Source organism: Eucyclogobius newberryi, unplaced genomic scaffold, assembly GCF_026437365.1.
Source record: "Eucyclogobius newberryi isolate DKJ021-1_F unplaced genomic scaffold, fEucNew1.0.hap1 SCAF_214, whole genome shotgun sequence".
Classification (NCBI taxonomy): Eukaryota; Metazoa; Chordata; class Actinopteri; order Gobiiformes; family Gobiidae; genus Eucyclogobius; species Eucyclogobius newberryi.
The window spans coordinates 54,267-72,500 of NW_027315851.1; the positions used below are offsets into that span (position 1 = coordinate 54,267).

Below are 18,234 nucleotides of genomic sequence, written 5' to 3' on the forward strand. Positions count from 1 at the left end.
AGGAAGACTTTTAGCAGGAGGAAGAGAGGGAGGGAGTCATGCACACAAGTGTGTGTAGTGTTCACTGTGTGTGTTGTTTTGCACAAAGTGTGAGCAGACATTGAGTTTCCAGTTGTGCGAATTCGAGCCATGTTTTGAAAATTCACGGTGTACTTCACCCATACGACTCTATGCACTTAGAAGCAGAATTAGCCAAAAGTGTTTAAGGTTTTCAACAGCAGTGTGTAACTGGTGTGTAACTGGTGTGTAACTGGTGTGTAACTGGTGTGTCACTGGTGCAAACATAGTTAAGTCATATGCAACGTGTGTGTTTCATATGGTAAAAAAATGTGGTTTTGATAAGTTAGTGTATAGTTTTTACAAGAGTGTTTCATTTTGCAAAGGAGATAAGGTGTTTTGCTAATTGGGTTTGTGGTTGTGCTAATTGTGTGAAGGGTTTTGCTAATTAAAACAAAACAATCAAAATTGTGTTTGTTCAATCGTAAAAAACTGTAAATCTCGTTAAGTCGGAGGAGCCGTAGACCGACCAGTGAGTGTTGGCTAGGTTGTAAAATTGATTTCAATGGGCTGTGTTCGACTGGACTATGCCACAGAGCAAAAGTGGCTCGTTGGTCTAGGGGTATGATTCTCGCTTCGGGTGCGAGAGGTCCCCGGTTCAAATCCTGGACGAGCCCAAGAACAATCAAGATGATGCTGTTCGGATGAAATATCTTTTAATAGAATCTGAAATGCTTTTGTAGGTCAGTTGAGGCCGGGTTCAAATCCCGGATCAAATCAAGTCAATTTATTTTTGTAAGGCCCAAAATCACAACAACAGTTGCCTCTGAAGGCCACAGGGAGAAATGAATCAACAATGTCTGTGGTGGCGATGAAGTCAGACAATGTCTGTGGTGGCGAGGGACGATGTCCCAGGGTCCTGTGTCCTTAGACTCTCCTTCTCGGCCAGGAAAAACTACAAGCCCTTGATGAGCCCTTTCTATATGCCTGGTACTTACTGACCCATTGTTTGTGGGTTTTCACTAAGAAATTTCTTCTTTCCAATGCAACCACACTGACTTGCACTTTCCAGCTATGAATAATCCCACCAAACGTGAATAAGACAATTATTTCTATATTTACTGTTATACAAATGAAACTACCAACAGTTTGGCTGTCTTTACTGCAAGAAGATCAAATCCGCTTGGAGCTATAGTTTTATTTGTGGTGGCAAGGTTAGTGGTTGAAAATTGATTATTTATCCCGCCTGGTGAAGACGTACCAAAAAGCAAAGATTTAAGTTGTACCCATGCATTTTGTTACTCTTTCAGTCAACAGTCTCTGAAGTCTGCTATCTACATTTTTCCAGGTGTTACAGGCAGTTTTTTGAAAAGAAGCTCCCTTCTTGGCCAAAGTTTTGCTCTGCCCTCAATGACCTACCATGACCAGGAAGTGGCAAGAACCAAGCCCTGGCCATTCTTTCTCAAAGTACACGTTAGCTTTGCGCAGTGGCAGTGTTGTAGCCTATGAGGTCAATCCGAGGCGCGATTATTGCTAGTTGAAAACTTTACCCAATACCCCGCCTTGGCGACTTGAAATATAGTCGACTGTGGCAATTTTTGACAGTCTCTGAGGAGGCTTATTTTCATGTATAAGGTAAGCTCGTCAAAACACGTGACATTCCACCAGAAATAGAGCTACATACTTTGTACACAACTAGTTCAGATCAAAGTCATTGGTATGCACGTGCTAGAAGAAGTACACCAGAAGTAACTGATGACGACTTGCTCAATTGTTAATCCTATTTTCAGTTATGAGACAAAAAATTGGATGAGTTCTCTAGCTTATCATTCCAAGGGTATGACTGTCACTATGGGAACAAGAAGGTCCTGTGTTTAAATCTCGGTAAGTCGGAGGAGCCGTAGACCGACCAGTGAGTGTTGGCTAGGTTGTAAAATTGATTTCAATGGGCTGTATTCGACTGGACTATGCCACAGGGCAAAAGTGGCTCGTTGGTCTAGGGGTATGATTCTCGCTTCGGGTGCGAGAGGTCTCGGGTTCAAATCCCGGATGAGCCCAAGAGCAATCAAGATGATGCTGTTCAGATCAAAGACCTTTTAATAGAATCTGAAATGCTTTTGTAGGTCAGTTGAGGCCTCAAAATATATGCAAAAGTGGCTGGTACTTAATGACCCATTGTTTGTGGGTTTTAACTCAGAAATTTCTTCTTTCCAAAGCAACCACACCGACTTGCACTTTCCAGCAATGAATAATCCCACCAAACGTGATTAAGACAATTCTTTCTATATTTACTGTTATACAAATGAAACTACCAAAAGTTTGGCTGTCTTTACTGCAAGAAGATCAAATCCGCTTGGAGCTATTGTTTTATTTGTGGTGGCAAGGTTAGTGGTTGAAAATTGATTATTTATCCCGCCCGGTGAAGACGTACCAAAAAGCAAAGATTTAAGTTGTACCCATGCATTTTGTTACTCTTTCAGTCAACAGTCTCTGAAGTCTGCTATCTACATTTTTCCAGGTGTTACAGGCAGTTTTTTGAAAAGAAGCTCCCTTCTTGGCCAAAGTTTTGCTCTGCCCTCAATGACCTACCATGACCAGGAAGTGGCAAGAACCAAGCCCTGGCCATTCTTTCTCAAACAACACGTTAGCTTTGCGCAGTGGCAGTATTGTAGCCTATGAGGTCAATCCGAGGCGCGATTATTGCTAGTTGAAAACTTTACCCAATACCCCGCCTTGGCGACTTGAAATATAGTCGACTGTGGCAATTTTTGACAATCTCTGAGGAGACTTATTTTCATGTATAAGGTAAGCTCGTTAAAACACGTGACATTCCACCAGAAATCGAGCTACATACTCTGTACACAACTAGTTCAGATCACGCACCACCACGAGCCGCACGCACCACAAGCGAGCGGCGCCGCTTCTCCTCCGCTGCACCGGCGTTTCTACGCCCGAACACCGGCTCCGCGCTCCCGCACCCGCCGCCCCGGAGGTCTGTACCTGGGCGAAAGTGTGGCCCCAGCCCGCCACAGGAGCAGACACGGAGAGCGGGGCACCGGCTCCACCCGGAGAAAAGCAGCCCCATACAACCAAGGTACAGCCCCGTTTCTCTGCTTTCCCCGCTCCACAGACGGGGGGCGATCTGGTCACAAAACTGGACTCAAATGCGTCTTGATTGGGCTAGAGCAACGCCGGCGTCTGGTATGTGGACTGCCGCTTCTGTCCCAACGTCTTTGTTTTGTTAGTCGTTTCCATTGTTTTGTTTTGTTCCCGCGTCTCTGTGTTGTCTTCTGTCTACATCCCTGTTCCTTAACTTCATCGGACATTACTGCACCGTCCATCGCTCATCTCCTCCCTCACTCCTGGACTATCTACTGCCCTAGCCGCCAGCTAACAGCTGGCTTAACACCTGCGGAGGTCCGTCATGGTATCGCGGGGCCTCCCTGCCGTGCAGACAAGGTCTGGGGCAACCAACGCCACTCACTCCACCAGCTTCAACACCCGGTCCACTGCCGCTTTTTCACAACTCTCTGCCCACCAGCTTCTAGTTAACCAGCCTCTAGCCACCGCCAACATTCTAACTGGATTACTCTCATCTGCTGCTACGTTCCATCTCCTCCTCGGACTATCACTCCCACGCCTCCAGGCCACCGCTCCACCAACTTCTCGCCTACTCACCTACACCGCTGCTGACCTTCACCTCCTCAACCATAACCACCGTCTCCCAGCTGCTGCTGCCTCTGCAGCTAGCTCAGCTGGGATCCTTCGCCGGCCCCGCTACATCCACAGGGGCTCTGGTCTCTCCCATAACCAACACTCCAACGACGGCTCACCTATCCCCTCACTCTGGACTAGTTTTCGCCCCCCTGTCACCCCCACCTGCCGCACTGCCAACCTCAGCAACCTCCGCCCCCCCACCCCTGCGCCCCCATCCATCTCCGCGCCCCCTTCCATCTCCCTTGCACTGCTGAACTGCCGCTCCCTCGCCAACAAATCACCTGTTATATCTGAACTGCTACTGGACAATAACATTGATCTGCTTCTCCTCTGTGAAACATGGCAACAGCCCCTGGACTTCTATGCTCTCAACCAAGCCACTCCCTCCAACTACACTTACACTGCCAAACCCCGCCTCTCCGGGCGTGGGGGAGGTCTTGCTGTTATTCATAAAAAATCTACATCCATCACTGAATTGAACCTCAACCTTCCATCCATCTCATCATTTGAATACCTCGCCTTCTCCCTCCCCAACTCTATCACCGCTATCCTGATCTATCGTCCCCTAAAGCCCCACCCCTCTTTCCTCACTGAATTGTCTGAACTCCTCACCATCGCATCCTCTCTCTCTGCCCGCCTCCTACTCACTGGTGACTTCAACATCCACATTGACTGCCCCAACGCCCCACTGACATCCGACTTCCTCTCTCTCCTGGACTGCTTCCATCTCACCCAACATATTGACTTCCCCACCCATACCAAAGGCCCCACCCCCTCCCCTTCCCACTCTCTGATCATCTCTGCATCCTTTTCTCCGCCCCCCTACCCTCGCCCCACAACCCCAAAAAACGCACCATCACCTACCGCAATATCAAGTCAGTCAACCCCCTCACACTCTCCCAGCTCATATCCTCTGCTTTCCCCCCTGACTCCCCCCCCTCTTCCCCCGACGACTATGCTGTCATGCTCAACACCACCCTCTCCGACTCCCTTGACTCCCTAGCCCCCTGGAAAACCTCCTCCGTCTCATACATCAACCCCGCCCCCTGGTACACCCCTGAACTCCGCACCATGAAGCAGACTGGCCGCCAACTCGAACGACTCCTCAAAAGAACCCGCCTCACCGTCCAGAAGCCTTCCAATTACACATCTCCTCCTACCGTGACGCTCTCCAAGCCGCCAAATCTGCCCACCTCTCCACCCTCATCAACAGCTCCCACCGGAGCCCTCGCACCCTGTTCTCCACCGTCAACAAGCTGCTCCAGCCACCGGACATCACTCCACCCTCCTCCCCTGACCTCTGCAACTCTTTCCTCCTTGCCTTCAATGACAAAATTTCCAAAATCAACAGCTCCATGACTGCCGTCTCCATTAACTCCATCACCACCCCCACCCCTGCCCCCCCCCCCCTCTCCCTGACCACCCCCCCTCTCCCTGACCACCCACCCTTCCCTCCCCTCACCACCTTCTCCTCTGTTAACTCCTCTCATATCATAGACCTCATTACCGCTTCCAAAACCACCACCTGCTCTCTCGACCTCCTCCCAACGACTCTAACAAAGGCCTGCCTCCCTGCTCTCATCCCCCATCTCACCACCCTCTTCAACCAGTCTTTATCCCTCGGCCATGTTCCTTCCATCTACAAACTGGCCTCCATCACCCCCATCCTCAAAAAACCCACCCTAGACTCCGCCAACCTCTCCAACTACCGCCCCATCTCCAACCTGCCGTTCCTCTCAAAAACGCTGGAACGCATCGTCGCCGCCCAACTTCACACCCACCTCCAGTCAAACAACCTCTATGAACCCCTCCAATCTGGCTTCCGCCCACTTCACAGCACTGAAACAGCCCTGGTCAAAGTACTCAACGATCTCCTCACCTCTGCAGACTCCGGGGCCCTCAACATCCTGTTACTACTAGACCTCAGCGCAGCCTTTGACACTATAAACCATTCCATCCTCCTACAAAGGCTGCGCCAACTGGGTGTTGAGGGCTCTGCACTTGACTGGCTCACATCCTACCTCACCAACAGGCAAGAGTTCATTTCCCTCTCCGGTCACTCATCCACCCTCTCCCCAGTAACGCAGGGGTCCCCCAGGGCTCAGTCCTCGGCCCCCTCCTCTTCATCTGCTACATCTTCCCCCTTGGTCACATCCTCCGCCAACTCAACCTGGACTTTCACTGCTACGCTGACGACACCCAGATATACCTCACCACCAAATCCACCCAAAACCCTCCCCTCAGCCACATTGAAACCTGCATCTCTACAATAAAATCATGGCTCACTCTCAACTTCCTCAAACTGAACAGTGACAAAACAGAGCTCCTCCTCATTGGCACCAAATCCACTCTCAATAAAACTGGTCCCTTTTCACTCAGCATCGACACCTCGACCATCACCCCCTCTACCCTGGTACGCAATCTCGGTGTCATCATGGACCCCACCCTCTCCTTCACTCCCCATGTCAGCCACATTGTCAAGACCTCATACTTTCACCTCCGCCGCATCGCCAAAATCCGACACTGCCTCACCCTCCCCGCTGCTGAATCCCTCATCCATGCCTTCATCTCCTCCCGCCTTGACTACTGCAACTCCCTCCTCACTGGCATCTCCTCCCATTCCCTCCATTGACTCCAAATGGTCCAAAACTCCGCTGCCCGCCTCCTCACCCACACCCGCCTCCTCACCCACACCCTCCTCCTCACCCACACCCGGTCCCGTGATCACATCACTCCCGTTCTCCGCTCTCTCCACTGGCTCCCCATCAAGCAGCGCATAAACTTTAAAATACTCCTCCTCACCTTCAAAGCTCTTCACCACCTTGCCCCCCCCTACCTGTCTGACCTCCTCATCCCCCACCGCCCCACCCGAGCTCTCCGATCCTCCTCCTCTCTCACCCTGACTGCAACAACATCCCGACTCAAAACTTTTGGCGACAGAGCATTCTCCCGAACAGCACCCCGACTCTGGAACTCCCTCCCCCAACCTGTCCGCCACTCTCCCTCACTCACAACATTCAAATCCCGCCTAAAAACATACCTCTTCACCCAAGCCTATGACCTCCCCTACCCCTAGCCTCCTCTACCCCATTGCCTACACTTCTACCCCCGTTACAGCCCCATCTTTTTCTCTCTACTTCTTCTGTCTTGTTCATTTTATCTGTATATTAATGTGTTCTGTACGTGTTGTCCCCCCTGTCTGTAAATACCCCCCCCCCTTTTTTATTATGTTCAGCGTCTTTGGGTCACTGAAAAGCGCTATATAAATAAAAGTTATTATTATTATTATTATTATTATTATTATTATCAAAGTCATTGGTATGCACGTGCTAGAAGAAGTACACCAGAAGTAACTGATGACGACTTGCTCAAATGTTAATCCTTTTTTCAGTTATGAGACAAAAAATTGGATGAGTTCTCTAGCTTATCATTCCAAGGGTATGACTGTCACTATGGGAACAAGAAGGTCCTGTGTTTAAATCTCGGTAAGTCGGAGGAGCCGTAGACCGACCAGTGAGTGTTGGCTATGTTGTAAAATTGATTTCAATGGGCTGTATTCGACTGGACTATGCCACAGGGGAAAAGTGGCTCGTTGGTCTAGGGGTATGATTTTCGCTTAGGGTGCGAGAGGTCCCGGGTTCAAATCCTGGACGAGCCCTTTCTATATGCCTGATACTTACTGAGCCATTGTTGGTGGGTTTTTACTAAGAAATTTGTTCTTTCCAATGCAACCACACTGACTTGCACTTTCCAGCTATGAATAATCCCGCCAAACGTGATTAAGACAATTATTTCTATATTTACTGTTATACAAATGAAACTACCAACAGTTTGGCTGTCTTTACTGCAAGAAGATCAAATCCGCTTGGAGCTTTTGTTTTTTATTTGTGGTGGCAAGGTTAGTGGTTGAAAATTGATTATTTATCCCGCCTGGTGAAGACGTACCAAAGAGCAAAGATTTAAGTTGTACCCATGCATTTTGTTACTCTTTCAGTCAACAGTCTCTGAAGTCTGCTATCTACATTTTTCCAGGTGTTAGAGGCAGTTTTTTTAAAAGAAGCTCCCTTCTTGGCCAAAGTTTTGCTCTGCCCTCAATGACCTACCATGACCAGGAAGTGGCAAGAACCAAGCCCTGGCCATTCTTTCTGAAAGTACACGTTAGCTTTGCGCAGTGGCAGTGTTGTAGCCTATGAGGTCAATCCGAGGCGCGATTATTGCTAGTTGAAAACTTTACCCAATACCCCGCCTTGGCGACTTGAAATATAGTCGACTGTGGCAATTTTTGACAGTCTCTGAGGAGGCTTATTTTCATGTATAAGGTAAGCTCGTCAAAACGCGTGACATTCCACCAGAAATAGAGCTACATACTCTGTACACAACTAGTTCAGATCAAAGTCATTGGTATGCACGTGCTAGAAGAAGTACACCAGAAGTAACTGATGACGACTTGCTCAAATGTTAATCCTTTTTTCAGTTATGAGACAAAAAATTGGATGAGTTCTCTAGCTTATCATTCCAGGGGTATGACTGTCACTATGGGAACAAGAAGGTCCTGTGTTTAACCCTTTAAGCGCCAAAGTCGCAGAAATGCAACTTTACCGTACAAGGAAATTAATGAAATAATAGTAGAAAATGAATCACTTCAGTCATTGGTCGGTTCGGTGCAACTTCCCTTTATTAGCCAGGTATGATCCAGGGCAGATCCGGTAAGGAAAAAAATGGCTGGAGGAAGTACACGTGGCATGCAATTTACAGCAGATTCTGACTCTGAAGGGTATTATCTCCCCGAGAGTGACGATGGATTTCCAAGTGGAGATGAAGGGACTTCGAAACAACGGACAGGTGCAAAGGACAGACGGAGGCGAGGAACCAGTGGAACCAGTGGCTGCAGTAAAACTTGCCCGGTGGATGAGAGCTGGGACATGCTGAGAGAGGTCGAGGTATTTGAGGCATGGATCAAACCTTTTGAAGACCCAGTTGGCTACACAGGAGAGATGGATCTGACGGATGCTAATCCATTTGATATTCTGTCACTCTTTCTGACCGATCAGTTTTGGACTTTCATTACTGATGAGACAAATAGATATGCACATCAGTGTATGGCACCTATGATTCTGAAGCCACATTCAAGATTTCTTGAGTGGTATGATGTATCAGTCACCGAAATGAAAGCTTTCTTCGCTTTGCATCTCTCCATGGGCCTTGTTGAGAAACCTGAAATCGAGGATTACTGGGGAACATTTTGGCTTACACAAACGCCTGGATTTGGAAATGTAATGTCAAGAAACAGATTTGAAATCATTCTTTCGTTCTTTCATTTTGTCAACAATAATGATTATGTGAGAACAGGCGAGCCCGGGCACGATAAACTGTTCAAAGTCCGCCCAATAATAGATTTGATTATTCCCAAATTTGCAGCAGTTTACAGTCCAATCAAGGAGCTTTCTTTAGATGAAATGACAATAGCTTTCAAGGGGAGATCTTCACTAAAATGTTACTCTCCGAATAAACCTGACAAATATGGCTATAGAGTGTATGCCCTGAGTGAAAGCTGTTCAGGGTATGTTTTGCGCTGGTCAATGCACACTGGACAGTACAAAAATAATGCAAGCAACATCAGTGCAACACACGCAGTTGTCCGTGAGTTGGTTTCTCCCTTTACGGGCAAAGGACACGAGATTTACATGGACAGTTACTATACCTCGCCTGTAATTGCAAATGAATTAGCAGATTTGGAAACTGGACTGTGTGGGACGGTAAGGATTACCAGGTTGGGGATGCCAAAATGCCTTGGTAAAAGTGTCTTACAGCTGAAAAAAGGAGATGACCCAGTTTTTTGCAGAAAGGGAAAACTCCTGGCTTGTGCTTGGCACGATACTAAACGTCTCACCATGTTGTCCACAGTCCATGGAAATGATTGTGTTCAGAGGAGGATCCGATCCAAGACAGATGACACTGGCTTCCGTGACATCAAAAGACCTGTATGTGTCGACCAGTACAACGCCTACATGGGTGGAGTGGACACTGCTGACCAGAGGATGAAGACATACCTCTTTCCACACAGGTCCCGGAAATGGTATCATCGCATATTCAATGCCATTATAAGCATAAGTATTGTCAACTCACACATCATATACACCAAATCCACTCCAGGCCCACACAAACCTTTAAAGGTTTACATTCAGAACATTATTGATGCATTACTGGCTGATCACTCCAAAAAACAAGAAAGGCGCTCAAGACCGGAGGGTGAAATGCCACAGAGACTCACAGAGCGTCATTGGCTTTGTCAAGCAGAGGGACGTCCAGACTGCGCCGTGTGCTCTGACCGCTCTCGTACCAAAGGCAGGCGGCAAACAAAGTACAGGTGCCGTCAGTGTGGCGTTGGCCTCTGTGCGGTTCCATGCAACGAGAGATACCATACGCTAAAAAACTTTAAATGCTGTCATTTGGATATGTAAAAGTGCAGGGTACCTTGACCCTGGATGGACATCTTTTCTGTGATGGCTCTCTCCTTTCTTCACTGCTTTCTCCACAACCTGCCTGGCACCAATGATGGATGTATAAGTTGGAAAAATAAAAAAAATGAAAAAAATACATAATAAATACCGTGTTTGTCATCATTTGGTCAGAACTTGTAATCAGGGCCCGAGTTTGAAGATGTGAGCAAAAGGGGTGAAAATGGGTTAAAATGTGAAAAAAACACCAAAATGAGCAAAATGAAATAATCCCCCATCATCAGTGCACAGTTTGCCCCCAGAAAAGCACTCCCCTGGGGCCTGGAGGTGATCTGACCACCAGAATATAGTACCATATACCCCTGCTGGTCTTAGAAAAAAAACCGAGCTTCCAGCCAATAGTACACTATACCCGAGGGACTCTGTCGTTTTTCGGCAATAGTACACTATACCCGAGGGACTCTGTCGTTTTTCGGCAATAGTACACTATACCCGAGGGACTCTGTCGTTTTTCGGCAATAGTACACTATACCCGAGGGACTCTGTCGTTTTTCCGGGCCGTAGTATGAAGTTGTGAGCAAAAGGGGTGAAAATGGGTTAAAATGTGAAAAAACACCAAAATGAGCAAAATTAAATAATCCCCCATCATCAGTGCACTGTTTGCCCCCAGAAAAGCACTCCAATGGGGCCTGGAGGTGATCTGACCATCAGAGTATAGCACCATATGCCCCTGAGGGACTTAGAGTAAAAACCGAAATAGTACACTATGCCTGAAAAGACTCTGTCATTTTTCGGCAATAGTACACTATACCCGAGCGACTCTGTCGTTTTTCCGGGCCGTAGTATGAAGTTGTGAGCAAATGGGGTGAAAATGGGTTAAAATGTGAAAAAACACCAAAATGAGCAAAATGAAATAATCCCCCATCATCAGTGCACTGTTTGCCCCCAGAAAAGCACTCCCCTGGGGCCTGGAGGTGATCTGACCATCATAGTATAGCACCATATGCCCCTGAGGGACTTAGAGTAAAAACCGAAATAGTACACTATACCTGAAAAGACTCTGTCATTTTTCGGCAATAGTACACTATACCAGAGCGACTCTGTCGTTTTTCCGGGCCGTAGTATGAAGTTGTGAGCAAATGGGGTGAAAATGGGTTAAAATGTGAAAAAACACCAAAATGAGCAAAATGAAATAATCCCCCATCATCAGTGCACTGTTTGCCCCCAGAAAAGCACTCCCCTGGGGCCTGGAGGTGATCTGACCATCATAGTATAGCACCATATGCCCCTGAGGGACTTAGAGTAAAAACCGAAATAGTACACTATACCAGAGCGACTCTGTCGTTTTTCGGCAATAGTACACTATATACCGTTGGACTTAGTCGTTTTTTGGGCTCGTGGGAATAAGCGTTCAGCTCAAAATTCCCGGGCTAAATCACGCTGCTCCCGAGAAATTCTTACGCTGCTCTCACGCGGAATGTGCAAAATGGTAATGCTGGGAGGGAGGGGCGGGCGGTTTTTGAGAATGACGTTTTTCGCAATCGAAACAGGTACATTTCCTGGTTGTGCGGATACCGGGCAAGGAGCTCGTTTGACGGGCACACGAGAACCGCGATCGATGGGCCCCGTTCTGGTTTTATCCAGCTTCCAAGGCTCCTTCACAGCCGTAATGTCAAGTCATGGTTCGGAGGTGCGGAGGTGAGCGTCGGATCACGGAGCCTCTGAATGTAGCCCCGCGCTCCGCGCTCCTCCGGGCTCTAAGCGCCGCTCAGACCCGGCATGAGAGGGTCTATTTTCGGCTTGATTTTACCAGACTCCCGGGCACTTCCAGAAGCTTCCTGTTTGCTCTGATTGCTCGGGGCAGAGCACGGTGTCACGCTGACCACGGGCTGTACGCGGAGGTGAGAGCTGGTTGTAAGGCGGATCACGGAGCCTCTGAATGTAGCCCCGCGCTCCGCGCTCCTCCGGGCTCTAAGTGCCGCTCAGACCCGGCATGAGAGGGTCTATTTTCGGCTTGATTTTACCAGACTCCCGGGCACTTCCAGAAGCTTCCTGTTTGCTCTGATTGCTCGGGGCAGAGCACGGTGTCACGCTGACCACGGGCTGTACGCGGAGGTGACCCGCTCCGTGATCTTAGCGCCGCCCAGACCCAGGGCCATCCACCCCGCACACGGCCAGACTTTGCCCGGCCAGGGAGCACCTTCTGCGGGTCGGAGGCTCCGGGTCGGAGCCCCTGGAGCCTGGAGCCCTCACCGGGCCCCGAACTCGGCTGCCGGAGGCAGTGCAGTGCCTCATGGATAAAAGGCACCCAGCCGTCCAACTCGCGTGAGGCGGAGCAGGGATCATCCATGAATCAACCATGAAAATGGTACAAATCATGGTTCTATGTATACCAGACAAGGAGCTTGGTCTATTGGCACTCAAGACCCGCCATCGTAGGGCCCCGTTCTGGTTTTATCCAGCTTCGAAGGCTCCTGCGCACTGCGGGTTTGTTTACATTTTGCGGCTGTGGTTTGCTCCGGCTAACCTCACGCCGGACACGTTGGAAGCGAGGCCGAGACAGAGGTCCCACCAGGCGCGGGGCTTCAGTCTGACTGGCTTCCCCCGCGCCTGGCCCCTTGTCTCCGGAGATGGGACCGTCACTCACACCCGCACTGAAGGACGCGCGGCTTGAAGGATGATGGCTGCGCTTAGCCCCTGTGCCAGGGGCTCTGAGCCAGTCCCCTTCAGCCTCAACGCGTCCGGTGGGAACACAGTCCGGGTCCATTGTCACTCACCCCTGCGCAGAAGGACGCGCGGCTTGGAGGATGATGGCTGCGCTTAGCCCCTGGCACAGGGGCTCTGCACCAGTCCCCTTCAGCCTCAACGCGTCCGGTGGAACAACAGTCCAGGCCCTCTGTCACTCACCCCCGCACTGAAGGACGCGCGACTTGGAGGATGATGGCTGCGCTTAGCCCCTGGCACAGGGGCTCTGCACCAGTCCCCTTCAGCCTCAACGCGTCCGGTGGAACAACAGTCCAGGCCCTCTGTCACTCACCCCCGCACTGAAGGACGCGCGGCTTGAAGGATGATGGCTGTGCTTAGCCCCTGTGCCAGGGGCTCTGAGCCAGTCCCCTTCAGCCTCAACGCGTCCGGTGGGAACACAGTCCGGGTCCACTGTCACTCACCCCTGCGCAGAAGGACGCGCGGCTTGGAGGATGATGGCTGCGCTTAGCCCCTGGCACAGGGGCTCTGCACCAGTCCCCTTCAGCCTCAACGCGTCCGGTGGAACAACAGTCCAGGCCCACTGTCACTCACCCCCGCACTGAAGGACGCGCGGCTTGGAGGATGATGGCTGCGCTTAGCCCCTGTTACAGGGGCTCTGCGCCAGTCTCCTTCAGCCTCAACGCGTCCGACGGAACCACAGTCCGAGCCCATTGTCACTCACCCCCGCGCAGCAGGAGGCGCGGCTTGAAGGATGATGGCTGCGCTTAGCCCCTGGGCCCAAGGGCTCTGCGCCAGTCCCCTTCAGCCTCAACGTGTCCGATGGCTCTGCGCGGGGCGGGGGGCAGGGCCGGCGCATATTTTTGGTCCGACTCCGGTCCCTTCCTCGTCTCTGAGTTTGTCTAATGCAGCGCCTGTCCAGGGCTCACTTTGCTATCAACTGGCTGGTCACCGCCATCGTAGGGCCCCGTTCTGGTTTCATCCAGCTTCGAAGGCTCCTGCGCACTGCGGGGTTGTTGGCATTTGTGGTCCTGATTTCCGCTGGCTCACCCTTACGCTGGACACAGCGCCAGATGATATATTTGGTCCGACTCCGGTCCCTTCCTCGTCTCTGAGTTTGTCAAATGCAGCTCCTGTCCAGGGCTCACTTTGCTATCAACTGGCTGGTCACCGCCATCGTAGGGCCCCGTTCTGGTTTCATCCAGCTTCGAAGGCTCCTGCGCACTGCGGGGTTGTTGGCATTTGTGGTCCAGAGCCCCGGCTCTAAATTAAACCTGTTACCCTAGTAGGCCGGCCTCCGGGTCCCCCTCTCTTCTTCGGTTATGGAGTACATTGGGCGCGGGGGCAGCCAGTGGAGGGCAAGGGCCCTGCCTCCAAGTGTGGAGTAGGGGACAGGGGAGCCAGGGCCTTGGGGTCCTGGTGCTTTTTATCTTTTAAAGTGGCTCAGAGTACCAAGGGCACGGACTTCCAGGGGGCTGCACCAAGGGTGTGTAGCTCGTGTTGGGGTGCTTAAGTGTGGGTACCCGGGGACGAAAGGTGGGCCGGGGCCGGCGCGAGCCTCTGTGGTGAGTGCTGGGCCGTTCCCTTGGTACTCCAGTCGGAGTACCAAGGGCACGGACTTCCATGGTATAGTACCAAGGGCACGGACCTCCAGGGGGCTGAAACAAGGGTGTGTAGCCCGTGTGGGGGTGCTTAAGTGTGGGTCCCCGGGTTCGAAGGGAGGGCCTGGTCCCCGGTGGTCATCCCCGGAGTCCCAGAGCCTGCAACCCGGGGAAGAGTGGCCCGTCCCCAGACTGAGTTTGGGGGAATGCGGGGTGGCTCTGGAGGGGCTCCAGGGGTTCCAGGGGGTGCTCGGCGGAGGCCATGCCCAGCCAGAGTGGCCCTTCCCCGGGCAGAATCTGGGGAGAGTGGGGGGTGGCTCTGGAGGTGCTCCGGGGGCTCCAGGGGTTCCAGGGGGTGCTCAGTGGGGGCCATGCCCAGCCAGAGTTGCCCTTCCCCGGGGTGAGTCTGGAGGAGTGGGGGGTGGCTCTGGAGGGGCTCCAGGGGTTCCAGGGGGTGCTCGGCGGAGGCCATGCCCAGCCAGAGTGGCCCTTCCCCGGGCATAGTCTGGGGAGAGTGGGGGGTGGCTCTGGAGGTGCTCCGGGGGCTCCAGGGGGTGCTCAGTGGAGGCCATGCCCAGCCAGAGTGGCCCTTCCCCGGGCAGAGTCTGGAGGAGTGGGGGGTGGCTCTGGAGGTGCTCCGGGGGCTCCAGGGGTTCCAGGGGGTGCTCGGCGGAGGCCATGCCCAGCCAGAGTGGCCCTTCCCCGGGCATAGTCTGGGGAGAGTGGGGGGTGGCTCTGGAGGTGCTCCGGGGGCTCCAGGGGGTGCTCAGTGGAGGCCATGCCCAGCCAGAGTGTCCCTTCCCCGGGCAGAGTCTGGAGGAGTGGGGGGTGGCTCTGGAGGTGCTCCGGGGGCTCCAGGGGTTCCAGGGGGTGCTCAGCGGAGGCCATGCCCAGCCAGAGTGGCCCTTCCCCGGGGTGAGTCTGGGGAGAGTGGGGGGTGGCTCTGGAGGTGCTCCGGGGGCTCCAGGGGGTGCTCAGCGGAGGCCATGCCCAGCCAGAGTGGCCCTTCCCCGGGCATAGTCTGGGGAGAGTGGGGGGTGGCTCTGGAGGTGCTCTGGGGGCTCCAGAGGGTGCTCAGTGGAGGCCATGCCCAGCCAGAGTGTCCCTTCCCCGGGCAGAGTCTGGAGGAGTGGGGGGTGGCTCTGGAGGTGCTCCGGGGGCTCCAGGGGGTGCTCGGCGGAGGCCATGCCCAGCCAGAGTGGCCCTTCCCCGGGCATAGTCTGGGGAGAGTGGGGGGTGGCTCTGGAGGTGCTCCGGGGGCTCCAGGGGGTGCTCAGTGGAGGCCATGCCCAGCCAGAGTGTCCCTTCCCCGGGCATAGTCTGGGGAGAGTGGGGGGTGGCTCTGGAGGTGCTCCGGGGGCTCCAGGGGTTCCAGGGGGTGCTCAGTGGGGGCCATGCCCAGCCAGAGTGGCCCTTCCCCGGGCAAAGTCTGGTCGTGTGCGGGGTGGATGATCCCTGCTCCGCCTCACGCGAGTTCGAGACCGGCTGGGTGCCCTTTTATCCATGAGGCACTGCACTGCCTCCGGCAGCCGAGTTCGGGACCCGGTGAGGGCTCCAGGCTCCAGGGGCTCCGACCCGGAGCTTCCGACCCGCAGAAGGTGCTCCCTGGCCGGGCAAAGTCTGGCCGTGTGCGGGGTGGATGATCCCTGCTCCGCCTCACGCGAGTCGAGACCGGCTGGGTGCCCTTTTATCCATGAGGCACTGCACTGCCTCCGGCAGCCGAGTTCGGGGCCCGGTGAGGGCTCCAGGCTCCAGGGGCTCCGACCCGGAGCCTCCGACCCGCAGAAGGTGCTCCCTGGCCGGGCAAAGTCTGGCCGTGTGCGGGGTGGATGATCCCTGCTCCGCCTCACGCGAGTTCGAGACCGGCTGGGTGCCCTTTTATCCATGAGGCACTGCACTGCCTCCGGCAGCCGAGTTCGGGGCCCGGTGAGGGCTCCAGGCTCCAGGGGCTCCGACCCGGAGCCTCCGACCCGCAGAAGGTGCTCCCTGGCCGGGCAAAGTCTGGCCGTGTGCGGGGTGGATGATCCCTGCTCCGCCTCACGCGAGTTCGAGACCGGCTGCGTGCCCTTTTATCCATGAGGCACTGCACTGCCTCCGGCAGCCGAGTTCGGGGCCCGGTGAGGGCTCCAGGCTCCAGGGGCTCCGACCCGGAGCCTCCGACCCGCAGAAGGTGCTCCCTGGCCGGGCAAAGTCTGGCCGTGTGCGGGGTGGATGATCCCTGCTCCGCCTCACGCGAGTTCGAGACCGGCTGGGTGCCCTTTTATCCATGAGGCACTGCACTGCCTCCGGCAGCCGAGTTCGGGGCCCGGTGAGGGCTCCAGGCTCCAGGGGCTCCGACCCGGAGCCTCCGACCCGCAGAAGGTGCTCTTGCCGGGCAAAGTCTGGCCGTGTGCGGGGTGGATGATCCCTGCTCCGCCTCACGCGAGTTCGAGACCGGCTGGGTGCCCTTTTATCCAAGAATCAACTGGAGTGTGGAGCTTCTACGGGCCTCCAGGGGCACTGCCGACCCAGAGCTGTGCCCCGGCTTCAGTTCTCTGTATCTCAGGAAGTTTTTTATTTATACATTTATTTCATCCATAATCTCTGGCGCCTAAAGGGTTATATCTCGGTAAGTCGGAGGAGCCGTAGACCGACCAGTGAGTGTTGGCTAGGTTGTAAAATTGATTTCAATGGGCTGTATTCGACTGGACTGTGCCACAAGGCAAAAGTGGCTCGTTGGTCTAGGGGTATGATTCTCGCTTCGGGTGCGAGAGGTCCCGGGTTCAAATCCCGGACGAGCCCAAGAACAATCAAGATGATGCTGTTCAGATCAAAGACCTTTTAATAGAATCTGAAATGCTTTTGTAGGTCAGTTGAGGCCTCAAAATCTATACAAATGTGGTTCGTTGGTCTAGGGGTATGATTCTCGCTATGGGTGCGAGAGGTCCCGGGTTCAAATCCCGGACGAGCCCAAGAACAATCAAGATGATGCTGTTCAGATCAAAGACCTTTTAATAGAATCTGAAATGGTCAGTTGAGTAGGTCAGTTGAGGCCTCAAAATCTATGCAAATGTGGCTCGTTGGTCTAGGGGTATGATTCTCACTTCGGGTGCGAGAGGTCCCGGGTTCAAATCCCGGACGAGCTCAAGAACAATCAAGATGATGCTGTTCAGATCAAAGACCTTTTAATAGAATCTGAAATGCTTTTGTAGGTTAGTTGAGGCCTCAAAAGATATGCAAATGTGGCTCGTTGGTCTACGGGTATGATTCTCGCTTAGGGTGCGAGAGGTCCCGGGTTCAAATCCCAGAGGAGCCCTTTCTATATGCCTGGTATGTAATGAGCCAATGTTTGTGGGTTTTCACTAAAAAAAATCTTCTTTCCAATGCAACTACACTGACTTGCACTTTCCCGCTATGAATAATCCCACCGAACGTGATTAAGACAATTCTTTCTATATTTACTGTTATACAAATGAAACTACCAAAAGTTTGGCTGTCTTTACTGCAAGAAGATCAAATCCGCTTGGAGCAATTGTTTTATTTGTGGTGGCAAGGTTAGTGGTTGAAAATTGATTATTTATCCCGCCTGGTGAAGACGTACCAAAAAGCAAAGATTTAAGTTGTACCCATGCATTTTGTTACTCTTTCAGTCAACAGTCTCTGAAGTCTGCTATCTACATTTTTCCAGGTGTTAAATGCAGTTTTTTGAAAAGAAGCTCTCTTCTTGGCCAAAGTTTTGCTCTGCCCTCAATGACCTACCATGACCAGGAAGTGGCAAG

General features: G+C 52.6%; 9 non-coding genes across 9 annotated transcripts; all 9 read left to right on the plus strand.

Annotated features, from left to right (window-relative positions):
• The first annotated feature begins 602 nt into the window (after positions 1–602).
• Positions 603–674, plus strand: trnap-cgg (transfer RNA proline (anticodon CGG)). Its single transcript has one exon. It is a non-coding gene; the product is annotated as a tRNA-Pro (tRNA).
• Positions 675–1,473: 799 nt separating this feature from the next.
• Positions 1,474–1,614, plus strand: LOC140371297 (U4 spliceosomal RNA). Its single transcript, XR_011928441.1, has one exon. It is a non-coding gene; the product is annotated as a U4 spliceosomal RNA (small nuclear RNA).
• A 368-nt stretch (positions 1,615–1,982) lies between these two features.
• Positions 1,983–2,054, plus strand: trnap-cgg (transfer RNA proline (anticodon CGG)). Its single transcript has one exon. It is a non-coding gene; the product is annotated as a tRNA-Pro (tRNA).
• A 589-nt stretch (positions 2,055–2,643) lies between these two features.
• On the plus strand, positions 2,644–2,784 carry LOC140371304 (U4 spliceosomal RNA). Its single transcript, XR_011928448.1, has one exon. It is a non-coding gene; the product is annotated as a U4 spliceosomal RNA (small nuclear RNA).
• A 4,516-nt stretch (positions 2,785–7,300) lies between these two features.
• Positions 7,301–7,372, plus strand: trnap-agg (transfer RNA proline (anticodon AGG)). The gene has a single exon. It is a non-coding gene; the product is annotated as a tRNA-Pro (tRNA).
• Positions 7,373–7,874: 502 nt separating this feature from the next.
• On the plus strand, positions 7,875–8,015 carry LOC140371298 (U4 spliceosomal RNA). Its single transcript, XR_011928442.1, has one exon. It is a non-coding gene; the product is annotated as a U4 spliceosomal RNA (small nuclear RNA).
• Positions 8,016–17,185: 9,170 nt separating this feature from the next.
• trnap-cgg (transfer RNA proline (anticodon CGG)) lies at positions 17,186–17,257 on the plus strand. Its single transcript has one exon. It is a non-coding gene; the product is annotated as a tRNA-Pro (tRNA).
• A 98-nt stretch (positions 17,258–17,355) lies between these two features.
• trnap-ugg (transfer RNA proline (anticodon UGG)) lies at positions 17,356–17,427 on the plus strand. The gene has a single exon. It is a non-coding gene; the product is annotated as a tRNA-Pro (tRNA).
• Positions 17,428–17,529: 102 nt separating this feature from the next.
• On the plus strand, positions 17,530–17,602 carry trnap-cgg (transfer RNA proline (anticodon CGG)). Its single transcript has one exon. It is a non-coding gene; the product is annotated as a tRNA-Pro (tRNA).
• Positions 17,603–18,234: the final 632 nt, after the last annotated feature.